Consider the following 19,252-nt stretch of genomic DNA (forward strand, 5'->3'; position numbering starts at 1 on the left):
ATATAAGACAGAAATTTGCATCAGAAGTGGGGGGGGGCGTTTCACAAGGAAGAGGCTATAATTGTGAGAGATGCTGCCCCTCCACCACCACAGTGGTAAAGGGACCCCGAGTGCAAGACCCGCCCACCAAAAGCTCCAAGGTGTTAAAGGAGTCTGGGCTCCCTGTTATAATGCATTTTGCATTGTGAGAAGGCCACAATCCTACAGCAGAGGTGGAATGCTATAGCTTGAATGTGAAATATAACCTCCTAGGCTCATGCCCACAGTAGGTGGTGCTGTTTGAGGGTGTATAACCTGTAGGCAGTGGAGCTTTACAACACTTGGGAAGGTCAGGAGAATCAGGACTTTAAGGCTAGCCTCAACTATGTAGCTTCCCAAGTACATTATTGGGGTGGGGGGGCAGGATTTAGGCATTAATGTCCTGGACCTACTTCCTGTTTTCTTTGCACTTCCAGACTACTGATGCTCTGTGACAGGTCAACCTCATGTTCCTCTACCTTTCGTTCCCACCATGCACATGATTGCATCCCCTCTAGAGTCATAAGGCAAAGTAAGCCTTTCCTCCTTCACATAATCGGGTCAGGGTATTTCATCAGAGCAGGAGAAAAGCAACTAAGACAGGTCTCGTATCACTTGGGTTGGCTTTCAACTTGCTACATGGCTGAGGCTAGTCTTAAACTCCTGATTCTCCCTACTGTCTTTCCCGAGTGTTGGAATTACATGTGTGACACCAAGTTAGCCTTTTTTTTTTTCTTTTTTTTGGATAGAAGGTCTTATTCTGTTCAAGGGTCACCCTGAACTAGTGGACCCTGCTCTGCTGGACTATGGAGATCTTTCTCAAGCACTGAGGTAATGCTGTTATAACAGAACGGAACAGAAACATTGAAGGCAGTGTGAAGTCACAGAACGTTTTAATGGCATAGGAAAATGTGCTAAGAGTGGCAAATATACTATCTGAAACCAAAACAACTCAGCTGCAATGGGGCTCATTTTGGTCTTTCCTTGGTAGAGGGTTTCCAGCTGCCTTAAAATGGAGTCATCATGTGCTGGTGAACTGTGCCTATGGTGACAAGGGCTATGTGTAGGTTTCACACTGAACCAACCCCTATGTAGTCATTGATTATCTCCTTAAAAAAGAAATAAAAGGGTGACAAGAGATGGCTTGGTGGTTAAGAGCACTTGGTGCTTTTGCAGAGGACCTGGGTTCAGTTTCCAATGTTCCAGAGAACCCAATACTCTCTTCTGGCTTCCAGGACATGCACAGTGTGTGTGTGTGTGTGTGTGTGTGTGTGTGTGTGTGTGTGTGTGTGTGTGTGTGTGTATGCAAACACTCACATATAAAACAATATATTAAAAAAGAAAAAAATATAAAATTTTAAAAAGGAGTTTAAGAAAAATACCAATCACTTTCATTTCACAACCAGCCCTCACGTGAAACCTGGACCCTTCCGAGCCCAGGGGTATAGTAATATCACCCTCCTGCTCCTGTGGCATGTCCCTGCAGGATGACCTGCTCTGAGTAGCCTGAATGACTGAGACTTCACCGCCAGTCTCAGGGTCACCTCCCTCTCTCAAAGCTTCAAAGACCGTGCAGAAAGACCCTGGTGCCAGTGTCACAAGGGTAATCAGCTAACATCATAACACTAGGACCTGTGTTAGTCACACAACAAACAAGTTCTTATCTCTCATCCAGGAGAGACTGGTCTTCTGGGGAATACACACACAGTACTGTCATTGACAAAAGCAGCATTCCACGAACCTTTGACCACACTGACAAGGAGGCAGAAAGAGGTGTTTCAAAGCCTGGGCAGGAACTGACTTAGGGAAGGCAAAGGGAAGGAATCCCATTACCCTTCTGTTTAGAACATTTGCCATCACCCTCCTGTGTCCTGAAGAGGTCACAAAGATTCCCTCTAGTTTGCTTGTTTAAAAACCCACAGAAACCACTAGAAAGACTGGGAATCTCGGGCTGAAGCAGACATTCCGTGGCTCTCCCTCCAAGCCTGGACATGTCAGAACGGCACCCAACCGTCAGTCACCTGGGAATGACAGGTGAATCCAGCTCTGAGGATTAGCTAAAGACAAACAATGGTTTTCAGATTAAAAAAGCACACTTCCCACCATAGGTTATTTTACTTCATCAAATTAATCTCCTTTATTTTGGAGCACCGTGGGAAAACAGTTGGTATCAGTGTTGCCTACCCATCACTCCACTGGCATGCTAATAACTGAGAACCCTAGGAAGATGCTGGACTTGGAAGCTAGGCATTCAAGAATCATCAGTCTCTGCCATGGGACAGAGCGAAGTGAAGGAAGGGAATGTGCAAGGTCAAAGGTCATCCATGGGACAAACTCACAGAGCAGGAAGCAGAACTGAGTTCGTTTTTTCCCACACTCAGTCTCTTCAACAAGCCTTTGCAGACTGCCTGTAGCCTTTCAGGAGACACCATGTCAAACTAGGGCCCGGCTCAGACTCTCCCTTCCTTCTCTCTCATGGGTGCTCTGCAAAGAGCCCTGACTGCCCATCAGATAAATCTGTCTTCTTCCAGGAGTGAGCAGGTTTCATACACAACCCTCTCTAACTTCTGTCTCCTTAGAACAAGAGCTATGAAGTGTAGCAATTACCTACCTAACGTACTCTGCCTGCATATACACATCACACCCACACATGAACACAGGTGTGTGGCTGTCAGGGATACACTGGAGAAATGCATCGTTAGGCGATTTAGCCACTGCATGCTTACACAGTTCCAGAAGGTGGAGCCTGTCACTTCTAGGCTACACAGGAGTGACATCATATAAATGCATGCAGTCAGTTGTTGACCACTGTTATACAGTACATGTCGGGTGTGTGTGTGTGTGTGTGTGTGTGTGTGTGTGTGTGTGTGTGTGACAAGAATACATTTATTATTAAAGGTCCAAAGCCATATCAGCCCTGTATCAAACTCTGGAAGTGGCTGAAGCTCCCCCAGAGCAGCAGAGGTGCAGTCTGGACCACAGGAGACCACAGAGGAGCCTCTCCAGCTCCTTCTTCATTCTAGAACCCCCCCCCCCCCCCCGTTATGCATCACACATTCCCTCCCTCTGGGAGGCCTTCTTTCCCTCACTCTTTGTTCTCTTCCTTGAACAGAGAGCCCCTGTTAGTGCTGCCTTTCAAATGGGTCCTCATCCTGTTTCCACAAGTGACTAGTTTTGCTGTCTGTGACAGATCACTTAGGCTCTTCCTCATCGTCTTGGTTTTCTACCTCGAGAAGAAGGGGTGTTTGGAAGATTGAGGGAATAAATGTATGTATTTCCATAGCAAATATATTTTCTCCTCTTCGGCACAGAAGTTAAAAAGCCAATTACAAACTGCAAGGAAGGGGAGGGCTGCAAGGAGTTGTCAGCGTAGCTAGGTTTTCCTTTAATGCTCGCTGTTTGTCTGTTTCTTTGTTTTTTAATGAGACGGGGTCTTGAGTAGCCCAGGTTACCCAGCACTCATTATGTAGCTGAGGATGACCTTAAGCTCTCGCTCCTCCCGCCTCTACTTTCTGACTGCTGGGAGTACAGGCACTACCATGCCTGGCTTTATGAGTGTTAGCGGATCAAACCCAGGGCCTTGAGCATGGTAGGTAAGCAAGCACTTCAGAGGCTTACAGACCAGCCAGCTGCGTCTTTATAAACCTGATAGGACATGAAACAGAATCCACAGTGTTCTAGCATTTTAGACTTCATCAAAACATGAAAAATTATACAGAAACACTAAGCACAATACACAGGTTTTAGGGAGCCCAAAAGAATTAAACTTTCTGGGAGAGAAAAAGAATTAAACTTTCCAATTTTTCAGGCCGACATTAAGAAACTGGAGTTCTGATTTAAAAAAAAAAAAAAAACTATTCTATCTCTAGACACATTTATTCTCACATATCCATTGCTCGAGGTAAGCAGTGGCTGGGCTGTGGGTCAGGAGCTTCGGGCAGCTGTGTGCAGGGGTGGGGCATGAAAGGGATGAGTGTGGTTATCAAGGCATTTCTGAATAAGGAGCCCTTGGAAGGACATGACAGCGAGGGGTCATGGGAAAAGAAGTTCCATTCACCCCACTTCCTGGCAGCATTCAGAGTGTACAGGCCGTCCGAAACTGATGTTTACCAAACGGAACTGGAAAGGGAGCTTGCTGGACGGGGGAGGGACCACAAGGCACACAGATAGACCCAGTATACTTTTGCTACATTACGCTTTCAAGATTTTTCATTAAAAATTCTACAAATAGTTTGCAGTTTTAGCACACTTCATTGCTCAAAACATTTAATCCCTACAGATTTGATAAATCTGGAGTATTTCTTCTTCAGTTAATCACACAAATAAAATTCAGTTACAGGGAAAGACAATGTTCATTGTATCCTTTTCAGAGCAATATGCAATTTGAAATTGTTTTCCAGTGTCATAAAAAGAAATAGCTCAGGATTGCAAGTTTACAAATTAAGAGTTTTCCTGGTTGAAACAAGTTTGCTGAAAAAAAAAAAAGAGGTGGAAATACCCTGAATTTTATAAAAATCCAAAAGGATTTTAATCAACAAAAGTCCCTTATTTTATAATCTCTTTAGAAAAAAACAGTCCAAAAATATTAACCAATTAACAAACCTTGAATCTTTCAATACTGACAATCTCTCTTTTTATTTTTAAAAGACTCTAATCTAGTATTGGGAACTCAAGCCCAGCACTTGGGAAGTGGAGGTAAGATGGCCAAGAGTTCAAAGTCAGCCTCAGCTACATTGTAAGTTCAAGGCTTGCCTTACCTACATAAGACCTTGTCTTAAATTTTTTTAAATAAATAAATAAATGCCAAATGTGTGCATTCTATGGTTCTACGTCTTAATCCTAGGAGTCTAGAGAGTACATGCACTTTTCAAAAAGATCTCAAAAGAGGGTTGGTCTCAAGAAACAGCTTATCGCTCCAGTTCCAGTACATATTTTCTTTGCAGCTGGGGATTTACCGGGGGAGTGGGCCTCACTACCCCTGCCTGAGTGTTATTAAATTAAACAGTCAGACAAAATGTGGAGCATCGCCCTTGCCATGGAATGCAACAGACATCATTTTCCTCAGCTGCTTCTTAAAGGAAAGGAAATCAAAACATTCAAAAGAATGAAATGTAATAACAAACAGATCTCCACATGCTTACTTCATTTGTAATAAAACATTCCCACTCCCCTACCATCATGTTAGTAGTAATTATTGGTTCTTTATGCCTACCTTTTCACTATTGGGGAATATATAGCCTTTCATACGCACCACGCTGATAAACTACGAAGTTTCCTTACACAAAAGCAGTTAAGAGACCTGTTCTAGTCTGCTTTCTTGTTGCTGTGATAACACCAGGCTCAGCAGCAACCCTCTAGGGGAAGAAAGGGCATCTTTCATCTTACATTTCCAAGTAACAATCCATCACTAGGGTAAATCAAGGCAGGAATCTAGTGCAGAAACCATGGAGGAAGGTATCTTGCTGACTCATGCAGTGTGGGATGCCTAGGGATGGTGTTACCCGAGGTGAGCTGTATCCTCCCCAACTAACCATCAGTCAGACAACCTCTCACAAGCATGGTCATAAACCCATCTGATTTAAGAAATCCCTCAATTGAAACGTGGTCATAGAACTCTGGGCTGCGTCAAGTTGATACCTGAAGCTAACCAGGACAAGACTAATGAGCAATGCTCTGATTAACCTGCAGAATGAGAATGTATATGCATGTAAGGCTGGCCAAGTTTGTCTGCTTTAAGTATTTAAACTAACACCACGTCCTTTTGTGTCCAATTTTTAATTTTTTTCTTTTGGATTTATTTATTTTACTTTATATGTATGAGTGTTTTACCTGCATGTATGTGTGTGCACCGCATACATGCCTAGTGCCTACGGAAGTCAGAAGAGGACCTTGGATACTTTGGAAATGGAGTTACAGATTATTGTGAACCACAATGTGAGTGCTGGGAACTAAACCCCCAGTCCTTTGCAAAAGCATGGAGTGCTCTTAACCACTGAACCATCTGTCCAGCCCTGTGTGTACACTTAAAAATAATACATTTATTTAATGTATGTCTATGTGTACACATATGAGCATGTGTCATGGTGTGTGTGTGTGTGTGTGTGTGTGTGTGTGTGTGTGTGTGTGTGTTTGAAGGCGAGAAAACAACTTCTGGGAGTAGGCTCTCTTCCTTCCCATGTTACTTTTTAAGTCCTAAAAGAAAGATGGCACCAAGTTGTCACCTCACAGCTCCTCCCTCACACCCCATGGTATCACAGGTTCCAAACTCAACAACCCCCAGCAGCAGCACCTAACCTGACAAATTTCTCTAGTTGTCTCAGTGAATGTGAGTCCTTCCCACATTCAAGTTGCAGTCTACATTAAAGAAATTCTTCTTTCCACTCTCCCGCTCCCCATAATTAGCACCGAAGATGACAAGAAGGAACATATGTAAATGATTGCCTATGAAGTATTAGAATGGATATGGCGCAGTCAGCAACTGTCAACTCTGGAGGCTGCTACAGTAGCCTTACAACTAACAACGACCCTGAACACTGAGGGTGTGTGCGGGGAAGCGGGGCATAAGGGGGATACTTTGGGCACAAAATCAAAGTCCTTGGCATCTAGCAATTGCACACTATGTGGAAACATAATAAAGGTTCTGAAGTGATTCTTACTTGACAGTTTACAATCTACAACCTATTGAGAAAAAAATCACCATGTGCCTTCTTTACAAGAAGGAGGAGGAAGAGCCTGATCAATGGGTAAGTCAGGCTCTGAAAGTCTATGTGAGAGCCTGGCTGGGTGCCACACCTGTAATCCCAGCACTTGGGGATGGAAGCTGGAGGATCAAGAGTTCAAGGCCAGCTCAAGGTATGTGAGGTTGTAAAAAGAAAAGAGAGAAATGCAAACACAGGCAGTCATTTTCAGTACAGTGAGACTCTTCTAACCCTCTCCCAGCATCTGATCAACACTAATCTATGACCGTGTATGGCCAGTAAGAAGTTTCAATACGCATTAATTTTTTTTTCTGCTTTAAATTTTAAAGAAAGTAGAGATCGTCTTGTCACAAATAATTAAGCTGTGGCTCAGGGCTGGGTAATTCTGGCCCCGACACAGATGTGGGTGACGAGAGTAAATGGTGAGCCAAGTCAGGATGGGCCACATGACCAACACAGGTAGCTGTGTTGACAGGAAGATACCATTGTGGTCACCAAGACAAAACCCATGGGAACTCAGAGCTCGTGAAATGCAAGCTACATTAAGAATTAAAATGATGACAACTTCATGTCATGACAGCAGGATTAGCAGCAGGTAGCAAGCCCTGTCCATACTCTACCTCATCCATCCCATCAAACCCTCCAAATGAGCACTTTGTTTCATAGATACACTAGCTTTCATCACTATGAAGTTGTATCTGAGATAAACCCTTAATAAGAGAGGAAGGGTTTGCTTTGGCTCAGTTTCAAAGGTTTCAGCCCAAGGCAGGGGCGGACAAAAGGTACAAATACTTTGCTAGACAACCTGAGGCCTGAGGTTTGATCTCCATTGATCTCCAACCTCTCTGTCTATCTATCTGTCTATCTATCTATCTCTATCTATCTATCTATCTATCTATCTATCTATCTATCTATCTATCTATCCATCTAATGGTTTCAGTCTCTGGTCACATGCCCATCCTGCTGGGAGCTCCTGTTAAGGACCTCTTCACCTCAAGGTATCCAGAAAGCATAGAGGGGCCACTTCCAATATCCCTTCCAATGACCTGCCTCTAAAGATTAACTTCTTCCGCTGCACCCCTCCTTCTAAAAGCGCCGGCAACCTCCTAGTAGAATCATAGACTGCTGATCAAGTCTTTAATATGTTGTATCTTTGGGAACAGCCTAGATCCAAGCTTTAACAGGTGTAAAAACAAATGTATCCAGACAGGAGCCGCCACCTTGCGTGCACAGGTGTGCGACATCATCATATAACCATATGGCAATTATCATTCAGAATAAAATTAGCAACACTTGTTTCATCATTAAAGGGTGGCCATGTCCAAATTTCTAAGCACACTTTACATTTGTTTCTATACTCTGGTATACCCAATCATGCCCCTCAGTGTCTTTTAACTTACTGTTCATGCGGAACTGTTCCCTAGGCTTTTCCAAGGGCGCTCACTGGCTTGGTTGAGGACAGATGGCAGCCTCTTCCAATTCCAACCCCGTTTACTTTTTTAAAAGAATTTACATTATTTTTATTTACGTGTGTGTGTGTGTGTGTGTGTGTGTGTGTGTGTGTGTGTGCCTGCAACTGCCAGATGGCACTGAACCTCTGGAATTGGAGTTCCAGGCAGTGGGAAGCACCTGTCACAGGCTAGGGACTGAGCTCCCATCCTCAGAGCAGAGAGCAAAGGACTGAGACATCTCTCCAGCCTCCACTGGCTCATATTAAATACTTCCATTGTCTATTGACTGGACTCCAGACCTCCCTCAGACTAATCTTCGTCTTGTTTCTCCATCCTGAGTGATTCCTGCCGTGGGATTAAACAGTGTGAGTGTTGATCAAAGGGAGAGGGAAAGAGGAGGATGTGTTTCTTTTGTGCTTTGTTGAGTGTTTGTATGTCGGTTTGTTTGTTTGTTTATTCATTTATTTTGGGGCAGGAGATTTTGTTTATGTAAGCCAAGTGCATGTACCATTTGGAATGGGGGGGGGGAGGGGAAGCAAACGTACATAGCTTATGACCATAAAAGATTTTTTTCAAGAAATTGAACAGTACCTTCAGGCTATGGAAACATAGTCCTGTTCTCTGTAACAGGTGCTACATAGGACTTTTTTTTTTTTCTGAAAAAAGATTTTTCTGTGTAGCCCTGCCTCTCCTGCAACTCAATATGTAGACCAGGCTGGTCTTGAACTCAGAGATCCACCTGCCTCTGCCTCCTGAGTGCTGGGATTAAAGGCATGTGCTACCATGTCCAGCAAAAGTATTGCTTGTAAAATATGAAGAAAGGAGAGTTTGGAAAGGGGAGAGAGGATTACACTTCCAGGACTGTGACTCTTTACAGCCTAGGTTTTGTTTATCACCCTGGCTAAGAAAGAGGCAGCAGCCCTAGAGCTTTCTACCAGTTTTAATGTGCACAGAACCTCAGGGTTTCTCAACTCGGTATGACTCCAAGGATGCAGCAAGGGAATTCCACCGGGTAGTCCTCCCACCAGGGCCTCTTCAGGTGACAAGTGGGAAGCCCTAGCATGCACAGACTTTGAAGCTGTGGCAGAACATGACCACATAAAGGAAGAAAAATGCTCCCAACTGTCACAGAACTATGAGACTTCCTTATCTCCATTCTTTGTCTAAATGTACCAAGGCTTCCCCCCAAAATTGATCAAATTATTAAACAAAATAAAGACATGCATCTCCCAGATCCCACCTAAGTGGTCACAGCAAAACTGATTCAAGATGTTTTTTGGAAAGACATGTTCCAGCTCAAAAACCAAACAAAAAAACTCGAGCACTTCCTTAGCTGTGTGAACATGTACACACAGCCTTTCTGCATTACAGAGACAGCCACTGGATCACACAACATTTCCTGTCCAATTAAAATGCAGTCCTGCCATTGAACTTTACCCCGACCTCCTACAGGTCTAACTTCTAAATGCCACTGCAAGACTTTGAATTATTCAGGCTTCATGTGTGAGGATAAAGATGACATGAGTGATTGTGTTAGAGGCACCTATGGAATTTCCTCCACCAGGGTTCATGTATTTTAAACATTTTCATTTGTGTGGGGAGTGCACCTGTGCTGGTCAAGATCAACTTCTCTCCTTCCACCACGTGGGTCCTGAGCGTGAGCCATCTCACGGGCTCTCCTCTTCCACAGTTCAGCAGCCTCTTAAGGAAGAAGCCGGAAGACAAAAGGGACTCTACCCACCCAGAGAAACCAAAGAGCTGGGGCTTACAGCATGTGTGTGCTTAGGAATAAACTCCAAACTCATACAATATCCACAGGAGGAGAGCCGGCAAGCTGGCTCAGTGGGCAAAAGGTCTTGCCCGCAAGCCTGAGAACCTGACTGCAGTCCTCAGGACCCACATGGTATTAGGAGAGAAACAAATCCTACAAGTTGTCTTGTGACCTCCACATGTGAACAGTAGTATATAGAAATATGCACATGTGGGGTTGGGGATTTAGCTCAGTGGTAGAGCGCTTGCCTAGCAAGCACAAGGCCCTGGGTTCGGTCCTCAGCTCCGGAAAATTAAAAAAAAAGAAAGAAAAGAAATATGCACATGTGCACACACACAATAAATACATTGACAGACAAATGTAATATAAAATGTTTAAAGACTATTCACAGTAGAAAACAACAATATATGAATGAAGAAATTGTTCTGTTAAGTCTTTTTTGGTTGTTGTGGTTTTTGTTTTTTGTTTTTTGAGACAGGGCTTCTCTGTGTAACCTTGCCTATCCTGAAACTCGACCAGTAGACCAGGCTGGCTTCCCAGAGATCCTCCTGCCTCAGCCTCCCGAGTGCTGGGATTAAAGGCTGCACCACCACTGCCTGGCTGTTCTGTAGTCTTTACACTGCAGCGACAGTGAGGCGGTGGATCCTAAGGGTCAGGTGGTAAAGTTTCGCATCCAGTCAGACCACTGAACTGAGTAGGCCTGGACCCTAGCGCCCCAGTCACGTGGCAGCCCCGCCCCAGTCACGTGGCAGCTCTTTTGTTTTGTCTGCAGTTGCTCGGCCACACAGCTCTTGCTGCACATTTCAATTCTGTTTCTGCGCTTGTTATTGGAGCATCCTAGTTCTGAGAAACTCAAAGCAGCAAACGAGCAATTCTGTCTCAGCCTTTACCAGACACGCTACCTCATGGATATTTTCAGCTTCGAAAACCAGAAAACAGACTGGAGAGGCTGCCCTTGCAAAGGACTTGAGTTTGGTTAGTTCCTGGCGCCGCATGAGACAGCTTATAGCTGCCTGGGACTCCAGCTCCGGAGAATCCTATACCCTTTTTTGGCCTCTGTTGGCTCTCTCTCTCTCTCTCTCCTCTCTCTCTCTCTCTCTCTCTCTCTCTCTCTCTCTCTCTCTCTCTCTCTCACACACACACACACACACACACACACACACACACACACGAACACATACACATAAATAAAAGTAAACCCTTTTTTAATACTATAGAAAGAAAATCAGAAAACTTCAAAATGTCCCGATACAATGTCATTTTCTGTAATGTGACTCAAGTCACTCCTGACTAGAAGACAGTGACAAAACAAGAGAACCACATCGGTTCAAACTAATTTTGTTCTTACACAAAGGCATTCTGAAGCCATCAGGAATAATTGTCACAATAAATAAATAAATGCCTTTAGTCGTGCGTCATGGCTGGCCTGTGCCGTGTTCACACACGCTCATGTGTTTGGACACTTGATCCCAGACAGTGGTAGCTGTGGAACTCTTGGAGGTGCAGCTGGAAGAAGGAGAGGGCAAGCTACTGGACCTGGTCCAGACTGAGCTCTCTGCTTCCTGACCCACAGAGATGTGAGAAATCCACACCGCCGGCTCTCTACCCCAGGCCAAGCTGGTAGGAGCCTGAAGGCTTCTCCACCATGAAGGACTGTGTCCTTGGAGCCAATATCAATCTCTCTGGCCTAAGACTGCTTTACCCAGCCGTTTTATCCCAGGAAGGAGAAAATTCTCAGGGCACAGGAGGGCAGACTTTAACACTGGGTAGAGGGCCCCCTCAGCACAGGGGCAGCCAAGTCAGTGGATTCCAAGCCCACCCCAACCCCCACAGCAGAAGCAGAGTCCTGAGCCTGTAAGTCATATATAGATTCTGGGTGTTTATGCTAAAAACAGAATTACTAAGTCCACACTGGAAAGCACGGTTTACTTTTTTCTCTTCTTTTCTTTTCTTTTCTCTCTCTCTCCTTACTTTCTTTTCTTCCTTTGTAAAATGAAAACAAAGTTTCTTTCAAATGGTACATTCAGATCAGTTTCCGCTCCATCTCCTCCCAGATCATCCCCACCTCCTCATCCAACTCCATGCCTTCTTTTTCTCTTTAGAAAATAAACAGGGGTGGAGTGGGGGGCACACACACTCAGGGACATACTCATGTACACACACAAAACCCACAAAAACACAAAATCATAAATGCTAACATATAAGCAAAAGACAATGTAAAAAAAAAAAAAAAAAAAAAAAAAGGCCCAGACAAAGCATCATGAGACAAAGCATCTCCCAAGTCCCACTGAGTTTGTTTTGTATTGGCCAACTACTGCTGGGCATTGGGCCTCCTCTAAGTGTGGTTTGTATACCCAGTGAGACTCCGTTGGAGAAACTAATTTTACCTTTCGAGCAGCTACCAATTGGACGTTAATCCCAAGCCCTAATGATCTGGGTCCAGTTCCCCTCTCAGTGCTGGGGGTCCATCTGACTTGGACCTGTGCAAGCACTGTACGCGCTGCCACAGTTTGTGAGTTCGTGTCTGCCTCGGTCCGGTTGTGTCTGGAAGACACTGTTTCCTTGGTTTCTTCCATGCCTACCGACTTTTACTATCTTTTCACCCCCCTTCCCCATAGTTCCCTGAGCCCTGAGGGGAGGGGTTTGATGAAGACATCCCATTTAGGAGGGAGTGTTCCAAGACCTCTCACTCTCTGTACACTTTCCAGTTATATATCTTTGTATCACTTCCCACCTACTTCAGGATGAAGCATCGCTGATGCTGGCTGAGCAAGACACTGCTCTATGAGTATAGCATGTCGTATAGAATGTCATTAGGAGCCATTATATTGATACGCTCCTTTAGCACAGTGGTTCTCAACCTTCCTAGTGCGGTGACTCTAATACAGTTCCTCATGCTGTAGTGATCCCAAACCATAACATTATTTCGTTATGACTTTATAATTGTAATTTTGCTACTGTTATGAATTGTAATGTAAATATGATATGCAGGATATCTGATATATGACCCCTAAAGGGGTCAAGACCCATTGGTTGAGAACTGCAGCTTTAGCAGAACAACAATATTTGGTCTTCCCTTAGGTACATGACCTGTCTAGTCTCAGGTTCTTGGCCACCAAAGCAATGTCAAGCATGGATTTTATCCTATGGAGTGGGCCTTAAACCCAATCAGACAGTGGTTGGTGACTCCAATAACTCCTGTGCCACTATTGCGTATACCAGCATATCGTGCAGACAGGTCACCACTGTAGATTAAAGGGGTTGTAGCTGGGTTGGTGGCTTCCATCACGTGAGTCCCAGGACTGAACTTACCTGCTGAGCCATTTCACTAGCCCCACACTTTTTAAATTGAGTCTTAGTGTTAGTTACATTTCTCACCACTGTGACCAAATATCTGACAAGCAATGTAAGGGAGAAAGAATTTACTGGCTCCTTGTTTGGAGGGTGGCGTGATGGCAGGAGTCACTATCTGCTGGGGCAACAGGAGTACATGGCTTCTTGCTCACATCTTCTCAGACTGGAAAGCAGAGATCTGACAGGAAGCCAGAACATAAACCTCAAGGTTCTCCCCTAGTGACTCACCTCCTCCAGTTAAGCCCAGGCTCCTGAAGGTGCTACAACCTCCCCAAAGAACACCACCAGCTGAGAGCCAGAAGTTCAAGCACAGGAGCCTATGGGGACATCTCACATCCAACCACAGTATCAACATAAACGCTGGAAGGCAATTCAAGGGTCTCAAAAATTCTTGCAAAACAGAATAGACTGTAAGGTTTGCTGCTGTAACTTTAAAAAAGGAACTCAGTTCCAGGGCAATGTTGGGGTCTTGAGATAACCTGCGACCCCTGCCCCCACCAGGCCATCTAAAATCACTGTTTGTGAAACTGGCTTTAGTGATGATTTGATAAGAATATTTAGCTCTTCTTATTAAAATGTCTTGACATTTCTTTGTTCTCACATATTCCCTTAGGTAAAACTGCTCAAACCAGCTAGTGCACACAAGCCTCTAAACATGTAGCTTAGAGCTATAAACTAATGAGAGACATTGAGAGATTATACTCCTATCTTCTAAAACTTTCTAATGGATGCAGGGCTGCTCCCTTAAAATCAGCTATGCATGTGATCTTTTCTCCTGGTTTCATCAGAGGTTAAAGACCAGAGCTAGATAATCACTACAGGTGACACTGAAACCTGTGGTCCGAAGACAAAGTTCCTTTAAAGGAAGAGCAACCCCAGGACCTTTGGTTTTGCAGGAAGACGCTTCACTGGGAGATAGTCTGCAGGCCAGGCAGCACTGCCAATTTGCATAAGTACATTTTAAAGTTACTAAGAAAAGGGAAGGGGTGTATTTAAAGTACAGCATATATATATATGAAATGTCATTGTGTACTCCAGTATAATGTACAGTGACTATAAACCAATGGGAAAATCATTTCAATTGTGTGTGTGAGTGTGTCAATATATATGTATGCTCACACACCAGGAAAGCTTGATCTCTCAGAAATTTGGGGGTTATCCCCAGGTCTTTGTTATTCCACTCAGCAACTCCTTCATCACTCAAATGGGTGCTGAGAATTAAGCCCCACAAGCCTTTTCTTTTCTTAACTGCACGAAGAACACTCGGTCAAGTGGTCTTGTTTTTGTTTTCTAAGCCAATATTTAGGAAGCCTTTAGCTTGTGCTGAGCGCATCTCGCTAAGAGCTGCTACTCTGCACCTGCACGGTTTCCTCAGGAGTTGAGTATGATCATCTCCTCAGCCTGAGTACAGACACCCAGCTAGCTGGAGTCTGCACCTAGATTTGAATCCAGCAGGTAAACTGCAGATCAAAGCTCTTACCCACAATGTCCACACTTAGTTTGTATCAAGTGAAAACATGTGTTAAATCCCAGGCTTTACATACCCATATGTTGCCTGGGTCCATGGAGGTTGACTGCATTAGGAGTAACAGGAAGTATGTGAACAAGCTAATCTGACAGTCTTTGTGGTTTACTAATTAATGTGACCTGTGCCCTAACAGACTTGAGATCCAAATGTTAGATCATCAACACACGAAGCATCTTTCTAGATTCTAGATCTGACTGGGCAACAGGGAGGGAACTGGAGATTGTTTTTCCCTTTGCAAAACTGAGGCTTATGCTAAGTGTCTTGGGGGAGAGGAACACCATGAACAAAACCTAGACACTCACTAAGCCAAGGATGCAGCTCCCTGTGTATGCACACAGTCCCTTTTCTGAGGGCCTTCTGGAGTCCTTACTGTCTGACTTGATCACAAGACCTCTCTAGCATGCCCAAAAACATCCTAAAGGAGTTAAAATGTACCTTGGAACTCAGAGAAGAGATCCTCCCAATCCAGATAAGCATGATTCATTGTACCCAGCTACAATTAAAAGCCTGTATTTACAGCTTTTTGTTTTGTGGCTGTCTTAGTTAGGGTTACTATTGCTGTGATGATGAAACACCATGACCAAAGCAACCTTCGAAGGAAAGGGTTTATTTCACTCACAGTTCCATATACCTGTTCATTATCAGAATCAGTAAGGGCAGGAACTCACATAGGGCAGGAACCTGGAGGCAAGAGCTGATGCGTAAGTCATGGAGGGGTGCTGCTTATTGGCTTTCTCCTATTGGTTTGCTCAGCCTGCTTTCATATAGACCCCAGGACCACCAACCCAGGGATGGCACCACCCACAGTGGGCTGGGCCCTGCCACATCAATCACCAGTTAAGAAAATGCCAGGCAGTGGTGGTGCCACCTTTAATCCTAGCACTCTGGAGGCAGAGGCAGGGCATCTCTATGAGTTCAAGGCCAGCCTGGGCTACAGAGTGAGTTCCAGAAAAGGCTCCAAAGCTACACAGAGAAATCCTGTAATGCCCTAGAAGCTTGCCTACAGCCTGATCTAATGAAGGCATTTTCTTAATTGAGGTTCCTTCCTCTCAGATGACTTTAGCTTTTATCAAGTTGACATAAAATTAACCAGGACAGTGGCAATGTACCTGCAGTGTGAGTTTGCAGGAGCAATGGCATAAGAACTCTGTCTACCTGTTTCAAACCCTTAAGAGCTACTCAAATTTTGTTCACTCAGCCTTTGTTGAATACTGCCCTAGGTACTGGGGATTATATGGGAAACAAAAGAGTTCAAGACAAGCAAACCTGGTGAGTGAGGCAAATCTGTAATCCTGGCTCTAAGGAGGATGAACCAGCAGAATCACAAGTTCAAAGCTAGCCTGGACTACATCATCTGAAACCCTGTCTCAAAAGTGGGGTGGGGGAACGGGGGCAAAACAAAAAAGTTAAATAAAACATATCTCATGATAGATAGTAAAAAGTGATACATGTGAGAAAAAGACAAGGCCAAAACGCAGGAGACGGAACCAAACAGCTGTTGACCTTCATTAAAAGGGTGAGAGAAGATCTCTCTGAGACAGCCACTTCCGAGAAGTTCTGCTTAGTGTGTTCCTCCCGACACAGAGCCAGGCATCCTCATGCCTGCTGACTGGCCCGGGCAGGAGGCAACACCAACAGTCTTCCTTCAGCAGCTTTCCAGTGAGGGAGTCAACATCAGGCACCCAGGGCCTTCCATAGTCAAAACAAACCCTCCTCAAAGCTCCCAGGCTCCCCAAAGCGGCCCTCAAAATCCAGTGGCACTGAGTTATAGAACCTACTTCTCCCAAGTAGCCCGTCTTCGGAGAGTAACTATACAAGTTCTAAAGCGGAAAGACCTGCGCACAAATCTTAGAACCAAGACTCAGTCCTGACTTTGAAGGAACACAAAATAACAGACAGAAATCTGGATCCTTCTAAGAGGCATCAAAACATCATTACTTAACTTTAGAACTATTTACAAACAAGCTTTCTATTGAAAAATTAAAAATTAAAGACTGAGGAAGGTGTGTAAGAACAATGTATAATGAATGACACACATATGAAGATGCCATGACAAAACCCATTGCTTTGTATTCTAACCTTAAAAATCAGCTTCAAGATGAGAAAATATAATTAAAGTCTATACAAAATAATATAGGGGCAGTTAGTTATTATTTATAGGGCTGGCAAAATGGATCAGTAGGAAAATGCACATGCCACTCAAGCCTGGCGGCCGTGAGTTCAGTCTGCGCCACTCAAGCCTGGCGGCCGTGAGTTCAGTCTGCAGAAACCATGTCAAGGTGAAAGGAGAGAGCTGACCCCACAAAGATGTCACCTGACTCCAAAAGTGCCGTGGCATGAACACCTACACACACACACACCACATACATAGGCATAGTAATGAAGTCTTCAGCTAAAATTTTAAGACCATTCTTTATGTGTCTCTTGAAGGAAAGAACACTCTGCAATTGTTCAGCGGTAGCTTCTGCCAGCGTGTTTACCGGTCTAATCGGAGACACGTGCCTTCTGAAGGCCCTTGAGTAGAAAGGAACTCAAGCTGCCACATGCATACTTGATGTCTTCTGTGAGAAAGCCCTGGTATTCCAGCTGTCATTAAACTTTATCTACAACATCTGCTCCTCCCTGTCCTGCCCTTGTGCCAAAGGCTTTGAAACCAGGCAAGCTCTCCTCTGGAGCATGCCAGGATGGGCTGTTCTCTTTCTGGAACCATAAACCCAGGTAAACTCTTCCTGTTATATAAGTTGTCTTGGTCGTGGTTTTTTTTTTTTTTGGTTTTTCAGAGACAGGGTTTCTCTGTGTAGTTTTGGTGCTTGGCCTGGATCTCGCTCTGTAGACCAGGTTGGCCTTGAACTCACAGAGATCCAGCTGGCTCTGCCTCCCAAGTGCTGTGATTAAAGGTGAGTACCACCGCTGCCCGGCCAGGTCATGGTGTTTTTTCGCAGCAAAAGAAAAGTAGCCGGGCGGTGGTGGCGCATGCCTTTAATCCCAGCACTCAGGAGGCAGAGCCAGGCGGATCACTGTGAGTTCGAGGCCAGCCTGGACTACCAAGTGAGTTCTAGGTAAGGCGCAAAGCTACACAGAGAAACCATATCTCGAAAAACCAAAAAAAAAAAAAAGAAAGAAAAAAGAAAAGTAACTATAATACACTGGGTCAAATCCAGGGCTTCACACATTCTGGACAATTGCTTTACCATCAAGCTTTATCCCCAGCCCTCTTTCTCCTTTTTATTCAGAAACTGCCTCATTAAGTAGTCCAGGCTGGCCTTGAACTCACTTTGTAGACTAGACACACCTTGACTTTGCAATCCTCTTGCTTCAGCCTCCTGAACAGCTGGGATTACAGGCACAAGTCAGTACCAGCTGGATTTTCAGCTTTTTGATGTTTGTATTTTCTTTGGCACCTAAGATTTAGAATACGTATGAATACATATTAACTATTTCACTCAATAATTTATTGAATGTAAAGATCAAGTCTATCTGTACTCATGTCCTATAAAAGGAACAATGATATTCTCTGGCCATCACCCTCATTTAATTAACACCTGAAGATAATTTCTTTGTTGCTGTTATTAAGGTTAATCTGGAGTTAACAGATTGGATCAATCCAGAAAGTTTCTGAAATTACTGAAAGAAGTCAGGGAAGGATATAAAGCTAATTGTTTTTTAGTTTTAAGTCCATTGTGGATTTTTTTTTGTTCTGGATAAATGCATAAAAATATCTTCAACAGTGATCACACACAGCAGCTCACAGCCATCTATAAAACCCTAGTTCCAGAGGTTCCTGTGCCCTCTTCCAGCCTCCATAGGCACCAGCATGCACATTATACACATATACATACTGTCAAGCACTCATACACACTAAATAAATATATTTAAAATTTTTAAATCATTAAAAATCAATTGCTGTACTACTCTCTCAGATCAAAAGGCAAAAGAAAAATCATGTAAGCCTTGCAGGCAAATCTTTGTAGCAACTTTACTCATTACAGGCCAAACATGTAAGTAACCAATACGTGGTCAAAGGAGCCAAACCCGACAAACTAACTGGTTAACATTACAAGAGCTATCACATCACCAAATGAATATAGCTAAGTAAAAGGCCAATAGGAAAAGCCTACAGACCACGTGGTCCTAACCCCATGGCATCCTGGGAAATGCAAAACTGTTATGAAACCATTCATTACGTGAAGTATGACAGACACAGGGCACAGAGGGAACATGATGAAATCTACAGACTGGCTAATAACAATCTGTGAATAGACTGGTTCATTTTAACAAACGAGCCACACCGCATGCAAGACTGTAACAGGGAAGACTTCACATGTTCATACAAAGAGGAAGAAGAGGGGAAGTTATATTGAAACTGTAGTATCAACTCAGTTTACAGAAGCCTTTAAAAATTTATACAATTGTAGAAAATGAATTTGTATAT

General features: G+C 44.0%; 1 protein-coding gene across 1 annotated transcript in view; it reads right to left on the reverse strand.

Moving 5' to 3' along the window:
* The window catches only part of Arhgap42 (Rho GTPase activating protein 42), a 233,611-nt gene that overhangs the window by 191,281 nt on the left and 23,078 nt on the right, over positions 1-19,252 (reverse strand). The gene's annotated exons all lie outside the window — the stretch shown is intronic.

This window comes from Peromyscus eremicus, chromosome 7 (assembly GCF_949786415.1).
Source record: "Peromyscus eremicus chromosome 7, PerEre_H2_v1, whole genome shotgun sequence".
NCBI classification, from domain to species: domain Eukaryota; kingdom Metazoa; phylum Chordata; class Mammalia; order Rodentia; family Cricetidae; genus Peromyscus; species Peromyscus eremicus.